At 37.5% G+C, this 9907-nt stretch overlaps 1 protein-coding gene across 1 annotated transcript in view; it reads right to left on the reverse strand.

Annotated features, from left to right (window-relative positions):
* VWC2 (von Willebrand factor C domain containing 2) overlaps positions 1–9907 on the reverse strand; it is a 133862-nt gene that overhangs the window by 23977 nt on the left and 99978 nt on the right. The gene's annotated exons all lie outside the window — the stretch shown is intronic.

Raw genomic sequence — 9907 nt, forward strand, 5'->3', positions numbered from 1 at the left:
GGAATCCAGGACAGATAAGCCCCTCAGGACCAATAATGAGAGTAAGGAGGAATTTTTAATGTTTAGTAGCTAAGCATATTAACTGTCTGCACTATGCAGAGCCTCCTATCCTACAGGATACTTGTGGTTTGATGTATTTTTACCTTCCAAAGTGGTCAAAGGAAATTAGGCAAAGCTACAATAATAGGCACATATCAAAAAAGTCACACTGATAAATTTATACTTTATGTTTTAAGCCAGTTTGGCAGGTTGTGTCATTTTCTTCGGCTATGAAGGCTGAAAAATAAAGTAACTCTACAAGTGTAATTAAGAGAATAATTTTCAAGCTAATTATACCATATTTATTCATACCAAATAAACTGTGTTGACAGGTAGTGATTGAATACAGACACAGGCTGTCAGGAAAGAAGAGGAGGAAGAAGAATCTTAAAATAGGATAAAATGTCAAGGCTTATGAAAAGCAACACAAAAATTCCTCCTTCATCTCTTTCTTGGGGCTGCTTTCAGGGCTTAATATTCACATAGTGTCTCCAAGTAGGTATTCAATTGAAGTACTGAATTAAGTATGAATTATGTAAATATAATATATCTGAATACCACCTAATAATTATATTTATAAGTGTGTTTGTGCTTTCAAAGGAACTTTTACATGCATGTAATTAACGCCAGGAGACAGATGCTATTCTTGCATTTTATAGATGTAGAGACTGAGACACATTGCTATTAAGAACTTGCACAAGTTTGTCATTGAGAAAATGACACACACAGATATATATATGTATATATGCATCAGATCTATATATGATATATATCAGATCTTCTGATAAAATATATTTATATGTCCCACTGAAAAAAAAGACAAATATTTCCCATAAGAAAAACATGTCTGTTTTCAAATATTCTTGAATAAGTGTCTTGGCCGCTATATAAACAAACAAGCCAACCTCACTGCTATCTAGTCTCTGTAAGCTACATGGAAAGTGTGGCCTTGGCTTGGAGGCAACCTACACTGCAAGCCAGGCTCAGCTGTACTTGTGCAAATGTACTTGTGTTTACTTGCTCCATGAACTGAGAAGCCCATGACTTTGTCTCCCACACAGGCGCTAGTTCTGTTGTCACTCATCTTCTACTCCTCTAGGGTCACGGCTTTCTGTCACCTACACCTTGGAGACTCAGCATGCTGAGATCTCATAGTCTAATTGATACACTTCATTCTGAGCTTTCTAGAAGTAGTTGTATTGGCATATAATTCACATATCATATACTTCAAATGTACAGTCATATTAAAAATAATTGCACAATAATCACTACAATCAGTTCCAGTACATTGTCTTCCTTCTTATACTCACTGTTATTAGATACCCATTTCTCTCCAACTTTCCCTGCCATTAATCCAATAACTGCATCTATAAATTTACCTATGCTGGATTTCATATACAGGAAAACACACAAAAGATCAATGAAACCAACAACATAACAAAATAAACCAGAGAAAGACCTCAATCTAAAAGGAATCAGGAAATATTTTAAAAACTTGAACAAATTAAAAAGTAATCAAGAGGGAAATCAAATGATAAGATGTTAGATTTTAACCCAACACACCCGCCCCCGCTCCCCCCTCCAACCCATCTTCCACTGTTTCTGAGATAGTTCTTTTTTTTTTACTGAGCGGGATGAAAAAATTGATTACTTCCTACATTAGAGTTGTACGTTTTTATAATCACAATTAACTTTGTCAACAATCACTCACAATTGAATAATATAATTCTATCAGCTTCTTACCTCACCTCTTCTCCAGACCCATCAAGAAAAGAGGAAATACACCTAACATATATGCCTCACCCAGTTGTTCGACGAGAGTTACAATCTATGGCTAGAAGAACCATATCAAGTAATTTTAATGCATTACAACAACACATAGGGTAATTATATCAGATTATATAATGGAGAATTATTACATTATACTGAGAATCAGTCTCAGTCAAGCAAACATATTTGGGGAAAACAAACTTCATTAAATCACTAACTAGACTTTGAACCCTTGTCAAAAGTCAGCTGCCCATAGATAAATGTAGTGACTTCTGGGTCCTCAATTCTAGTCTGTAATGAAATTCTGTTTCTCATCAGGCAGCTTTAAGTGTTATACTTTAATAGTGTGTTGTGAAATCAGGAAGGGTGAAGTCTCATATTTTGCTCTTCTTCAATATTGCTTTAGCTGTCTGAGTCCACTGTCCTTTCCCTATAAATTTAGTCATTAATTTCCCATTTTTTTGTTATTTAGATCAGAATTGCATCATAACTACCGATAGCTTTCAGTAGAATTGACATCGTTACAATGTTCAGTCTTCCAATCCATGAACATAAACTATTTTCTCTATTTATGTATCTTAGATTCTTCAGTAGCATTTTGCCATTTTATTGCAGTCAAGTTTTATATCTCTATGTTTTGAGTCTGTTCTGACTAATTTGTGACCCTGTGAAAATTGAAAGACCCAATACTGCACCATTTTGTAATCATTGGTATGTTTGTGTCCATTGTGCAGCCACTGTTTCAATCCATGTCATTTAAGGTCTTAATGAAGCTCTACATTACCTAACACAATGCCCTTCTTTGAGAACTCCTCCCTCCTGATAACATGTCCAAAATACATGAGAAAGAAGTCTAACTTCTAAGGAGTATTCTTGCTATCCTCCTTCCAAAACAGAGTTGTGCATTCTGGCAGTCTTTGGTATATTTAACATTTTCCACCAAAAATGTAATTCTTCTTTATTCTTCTGTATTCACTACCCTGTTTTTGCATGAACATAAAGCAATAGAAAATGTCATGGCCTCCCTCAGGTGCACCTTTGTCTTCAAATAACACCTTTTATTTTTAATACTTTAAAGAGGTCTTTTGCAACAAAATTTCCCAAGATAATACATCATTTAATTTCCTCAATGCTATTATGATGATGAATGCTGATTGTGGATAGAAGTAAAATAAGGTCCTTGGTAAGATCTATATTTTCTCTGTTTTTCAAGATGTTGCATTTTTGTTCAATTCTGAAAAAAAAATTTATATATTGAGGTGTTATCCATAAAGAAGTATGCAGTCCATATTCTAAATTCAAGAGTATGTTTCAGAGTCTCTTTTGGCATCCACAAATTATGTTCATTAATTAGAGCTCTAAGTAATCTTCATTCTTAGCAAACAAGGTTGCGTCATCTGTGTATTGCTAGTGAGTCTTACCCCAATCCTGACGTTGTGATTCTTTTTCGTCTAATCCAATTTCTCAGATTATTTGCTCAACATGGATAATTGAATAAGTATAGTAAAAGAATAAAGTCTCCATGCAGACTGAGTTAATTAAAAGTTTATTGTGGCTACCTGGCCTATAAACACATGTGGGGTTAATTGAAGGGCAGAGAGATAAATGGCTCAGTGAGCCACGCCTTTCTAGCTCTTGGGTCTCTTGCCTTGTGATGGTCAGACCAGGGTGTAGCTGCTTAGCCAGTTCCTTGCTTCAGCCGGCCAGGCTCACTTTCTGCAGGACATCCCCAAGGAGAAGCCACATGGACCTACCCCAATGCAGCCTTGGGTGCTGGAGCAGCCGTGTGGAGACCCCTGCCACCACTGAGATGCTTACACGCTCACTGATTTGGCTTTCCTCCTGCAGTCGGTGTCATTGTGTGTTTTGTGAGATGGAGGAGGACTCTGTGGATTAGTGTCACACATATTGGTTAATGTTGGACTTATGGGCTTGTTCAGCACTGGGTTGGGATGTTTTCTTGATGTGCACTTAACCTTTATATAAAACTCTCTCTTATACATATGGGTTTCTGTGGATTTGTTTCTCTAAAGTACCCAGACTAACACACACGCTTTCCCTGATTTTATACCACGTGGTATCTTCTTGGTCTCTTTGAAAGACTTCCTGTGATCTATGTATAGCAGTGGTTCTCACCCTTCCTAATGTCGCAACCCTTTAATACAATTTCACATGTTGTGGTGACCCCGCAACCATAACATTATTTTCATTGCTATTTCATAACTGTAATTTTTCAACTGGTATGTATTGGGTGACCCCTGTGAAAGGGTCATTCAACCCCCAAAGGGGTCGTGGGCCACACATTGAGAACCATTGAATTGTATAGGTTCTACAAGAGCACAATTTTTTTCTGGAATTTTCCTTTCTTGCAATGTTATCCATAATTTCTTATGAACTATACTGTCAACTTCTTTTATATAATTAATAAATCACAGTGAACCAACTTTCTGGCTTCTGGTGTTCACTGTTTTCAGGCAAGATCCATCTAACATTAGAATCGATAGCCTCATTCTAATCGTTTTCTAAGTTCAGACAGACTTTCTTGCAGTTTTCTGTGACTAGACTGCTGTAACTGTTTTCTAATTGTCTTCAGTAAAACTTTATTTTTGTGTGATATTAATGTTATTTTTCTTTACCTTCCACATTATTTTGAATCATCTTTCTTTAGAATAAAAACAAATATGTATCGCTTCCAGTCAGTTGGCCAGATCTTCCAAATTTCTTAGCATACAAAGCATGCACTTCTGGGATTGTTTTGTTGAAACATCTCTACTGGCATTCTGTCCATTCAAAGAGTTTTAATCTTGCCAATATCTTCATTGTAGCTCAGCATCCTTCCTTCAATACCATTGCTTCTCAATTACACATTTCCTAACGTGGTAGAACAGAACCCTGGCAGCACACTGGGTTACACATTTGGCTGTTAATCAAAAGGCCAGCAGTTGGAAACCAAGATAAAGTTGCGGATTTCTATTGCTATAAATATTTACAGACACGGAAATCCATAGGGCCAGTCATACTCTGTTCTACAGGGTCCCTGTGAATCAGAAATTATTCAGTGGCAGTAAGTTTCATTGTTTTGGAACATTGACTAGTTGTTTTAGGTACAGTTACTCTATATTCCTTCTATCTTCTGTTGGTGCTTCTTGTATAATTTAAAATTTACCCCCCAAAGAATCTTCCAATGTTTCAACTTGAGGCTCGAAATTTTTTGTTCAGTTATTTTGGCTTGAGAAATGCCATATCTACCCCTTTCTTCTGGTTTTCTAAATCCAGGTCTCTGCACAGTTCATTATAATACCTTATTTTATTTTCTCCACCCTCTCTTTGACATCTTTCGTTCAATTATTTTACTTCACCATTTTTCCTTCTGCTTCAGCTACTGTATATTCAAAAAGATATTTCAGAGTCTCTTGTGACATCCACTTTGGTCCTTTCTTTCTTGTCTTTTTGCTTTTTTTCAAGTATTATTTCCTTGGCACTATCGTAACTCATCTGGTCTTGCACTGGTCATTAATATTCAGTGAATCAAATCTATTTTCCAATATGGTCTTGAAATACAGTTGGGATATACTTGAGGTAATATTGGCTCTCTTGGATATATTTTAATTTATTTTGCTCCCACCCAAACTTTCTTAGTAGCAATTGCTGGACTCCTTTGCGGTCAAGGCCTGACCTTGTTCTGACTAATGCTATTGAGCTTCTCCACTGTTTCTTTTCACAGATGTTTTCTATTTGACTACTGGTATTCAACCTGACCATGTTCATGTGCATAGTCACCATTCATGTTGTTGAGTGTAAGTTGTTTATCTTAAAAAATTCTACCATGTAATCTCCACTATCACTTCTAACACCAAGGTCATATTTTGCAACTGCAGATGGTTTTTCATTCCCAATTTTTCCCTTGCAATTCTCAGTATTTACCACTGTATGTTGATTTTATGTTTGATCTATTTCATATTATAGATGCGGGTGTCTTCAATTATTTCATCATTGGCATTAGTTGTTAGCATGCAAATTTGAATAATAATTTTATTACTGGGCTCTTCTTGTCGGTGCATCACTGACAGTGCTGGATGGATATCCATATGCTGGATAAATCTTCAAATATTCTTTTTGGTGATACCCTGTTTCCCCCCAAATAAGACAGTGTCTTGTATTAATTTTTGCTCCCAAAGATGCGCTAGGTCTTATTTTCAGGGGATGTCTAATTTTGCCATGAAGAAAAATACGGTACAAATTTATTATTTTATTAAAAGAGACCTCGCACTTCCTATCTGCTCTGCCTGCACTGAGGCCAACAGTGAGCTGTGTGGCGCACCCACCTCTACAAGGCAGTGTTGGTTGTGTACATGTGTTCTTAATTATACTGAAGTCTTTCCTTTATATTCCTATTTTCCCAAGAGGTTTACTTTTTTTTTTAATCACAAAAGAGTGTTATCCTTTATCAAATGCCATTTTGGATCCTTTTAGCTGAACATATGTTTATTTTCCTTTTTTTGTTGTTTTTTTTCTATTTAGGTGGTGAATTGCATTGATTGATTATCTATTGTTGACCCATCCTTGCATTCCTGGTATGACTCCCACCTGATCACAATGTGTGTGTGTGTGTGTGTGTGTGTGTGTGTGTGCAGCGTGCAGCTCGGAGGAAGGAGGAAGAGAATTTTGTTTGGTGTAGTGGTTATATGTTAAGTCGTGGTCCACATGGTCAGCAGCTTGAAATGACCAGCAATGCCACTGGACAGAGTAGGCTTTCTACTCCTATAAATAGCCACAGTCCAGGAACCCCTTGGAGGTCGTTGTGAGTCACCAGTGACTTCATGGCGTGAGAATTTTGTTGAGATTGGTTGTGTCGACATTCATGAAGTCTGTAAACGGCCTCTTTGTGGTGTCTGAACCTGTTCCTAGGCTCAGAGTGGCGCTCGGTTCAGAGGGAGTTCTCTCTCCTTTTCCAGTTTGTTTGAATTTTAGTTTGAGTAGAATTGGTGTCCACTCTTCTCTGAATGTTTGTTGAGACTCCTTGGAGGAGCCATCTGTGCTGAAGAACATGAAATTTTTAAGAGATCAATTTTTCTTTGGTTTTCTCACTACCATCACGTCAATTCTGACTCATATCGACCCTAAACTGTCCCTGCATCTTTCTAAGACTGTACCCCTTTGGGGAATTGAAAGCCTCACTTTTCTGCCATGGAGTAACAGGTGTCTGTTTAAACTGCTGGCTTTGAACTTAGCAGCCCGGCATGTAACACACCCCATCTTTGCAAAAACCAACGTTGCTTTCATAACATTTCTTTCCCAAATAATGTAAGAATAGAATAAGTAAAAACACATGTTTTTTTTTCATTCATTATACTCATCGCTTCTCCAAAGAAACATAAGTTATTACACTTGATTTTGTACCTCTTGCTTTACTGCTTGAAAATGATACTATATGAATACTAAGTCACCTCCTATATAACTAAGCAATTTTTCTTTTTATGTTTCAGCTCATTAAAAAACAAACAAAAAAACCCCCAGAACGATTGGGAGGATGGAGTAGGCCCAGGGAGTATCTGGTTCCTTGTACCCAGTGTCAGCACGCGGAGCAGCTGAGCGGAAACCACCTAACAGCACAGACAGCCATCTGGTCTCCTCAACGGACGCCAGTCCAAGAAGGCACGCTGCAGCTGATTGTCAGTAGTCATCATATTCCCAGAGTTTTCTTTTATCAAAATTCCTGTTACCACTTTAAATGTACGATATATATCGTACTGTAATTAAATGTACCGTATTGACTTTTTATGGGCACATTGCTCCCAGGAATGTGACTAAAGAGTTGAAAGATAGATGAGATTTCAATTGTAGCCAACAATGCTCCTTATTTTCACTTAAAGGTGGTAAAAACTTATACTCTCTAAGCTAGCAACTGTAGACAGAACTGTGATGTTTTGTATTCAAGATTTGCTTTGAAACTGATATCTTATTACTTCATCTTTGTTGATTTTAAAAGTATTATTTGGAAACATTTTCTGGAATACTTCATAATCTCTGCATTCTTAGGGGTAAATTCTCCAGTTTTCTGGTTATGCGGAATACTTTTACTGTTTTGCATTTTAATATTTATTTATATAATTATAAAATTCTTTTCAAAAAGTGATTAGCCCCACCCCTACCCCCACCCCAAATCTAACACCCGTCTTAGAGTGTTTCATGGCTTTATGAGTTAACCTGTCGCAAATCTGATTTTGGATCTTTTTTTAAAGTTGGAATTTCCCCACAGAGAGCAGTATACAACTAGGTGCACATTACTTGTTCCTCGCTTGTGGGTGACTTTTTAGCAAAGATGCTCTATCGTGTTTCTTTTCATGTTCAGCCCTTTAGATGCATGGGAAGAACGTTTCTATAACAGACTCCCGGTTCTTGCTTCTCACCCCCACTGTCATGGAGTCAATTCCAACTCCCAGTGACGCCACACTGGTTTCCGGAACTGTACGTCTTTACTGTAGCAGACAGCCTCCCCTTTCTCCTCTGGAGCAACTGGTGGTTTTGAATCACCAACCTTGAGGCTAACTGCCCCTGCTTATCCCACAGTGCTTCCAGGGTTCCTTTTTCTTTGTAACAAGCACCTACTTTAGCCTTTATGCTATGTGGGGGCTTCAGGCCGAGCTCACCTGTGCAGGTGTGAACACCCTAATCCCTAGGTATGTCCCGCCCTGTGTTATCCAAAGTTTTATAGAAAGTAAAAGGAGCAAATTTTACCCATAAAAGCTGAAAAGTATATATCTATGTAATATCACTCCAATCATGATAGAGGAAAGAATTTACCACACTTGAGAATTTCCTCCTACTCAATGTCATTATTAAATCTTCTTTCACCATGTATCACTTTTCTTGTTCCTGACCTTCAAATGTAGTAAATAGAATAGTATCACTCACTGCCATTGAGTTGATTCCCATGGATAGTAACCCTGCCAAGCAGGGTAGAACTGTCTTCAGGGTTTCTGAGAGGATAAATCTTTACAGGAGTAGAAAGCCTTATCTTTCTCCTATGGAGAGGCTGGTGTGTTTGAACTGCTGACCTTGCTGTTAGCAGCCCAGTGCATAATCCATGTCCCTACCAGGGCACTAGGGTTGCTTTTGTTTGTTTGTTTAAAGCTTATTTCACTTTGAGCAACATATATGTTTTTATAGTTGACCTTGCCTTTCATGAAACAAATAGTTCATTCCTAGTCCATTCTCCTCTAGATGACTACCTGAGCTATCTCTCGTGGTGGGCTGCTACTCTGAATACCATCAATATGTCCACTTTGTACAAGTATTAGGGCAGTATATGCTGTCATTTCCCGGGAGGATATGGCTAGGAGCAGAACTGCCAGATCATAAGGAGGCTTACTTTGAAGTCGGTACTGAACGTTGTGAGAATTCCGGTTGCTTTATAATTTTGCACCATTTGCTCTTGGCAGCATGCTTTTAAATTTTAAACATTATCTTATTATGAAACATTTGACCCGATGATTTCAAAACAGAATTTAAATGTTGAAAATATATCATAATAAAAACTTAAGGTATTTAAAGCATATAAATGTGATGGTACAGTAGAGTATCTTGAATCAGAATCAACGAGACAGTAATTAACAACAAAATGTAAATCATTATTTAATTTTTTCAAAGATAGCTTTGGCTTTCATTTTCTTGCAGGATTCCTCGGCTGTAGTCTTTCTACCATATTACCGCCAGTCATGTTTTTTGCAAGAAGTACTGTGGGTACATCTGTTCAAAATGTTTGACAATACTCTGTTTTCTACTGGATAAAATAAAAATGTCTTATCATGGCATACAAGTCTCTCCCACATGCCAGCTAGAATTTCAAACAGTTGCCCTCTTTTTCACTAGCACTCAGACTTGAATGACACTGAGCTACATGCAACTGGAAATGCCCACCTTCTGCCTCCAGACTTCCATAAATTATCCAGACACCTCCTCCTCCTCTCAATCTTGCCTGGAAAACACACCCTGGGAGACTCATCCCCAATTACCTCCTTTATCTTTCTTTTTAAAAAAATCATTTTATTAGGGGCTCATACAACTCCCATCACAATCCATACACACATCAATTGTG

Source organism: Echinops telfairi, unplaced genomic scaffold, assembly GCF_000313985.2.
Source record: "Echinops telfairi isolate 266 unplaced genomic scaffold, ASM31398v2 ScPeMD7_7;HRSCAF=31, whole genome shotgun sequence".
In the NCBI taxonomy this organism is placed as follows: Eukaryota; Metazoa; Chordata; class Mammalia; order Afrosoricida; family Tenrecidae; genus Echinops; species Echinops telfairi.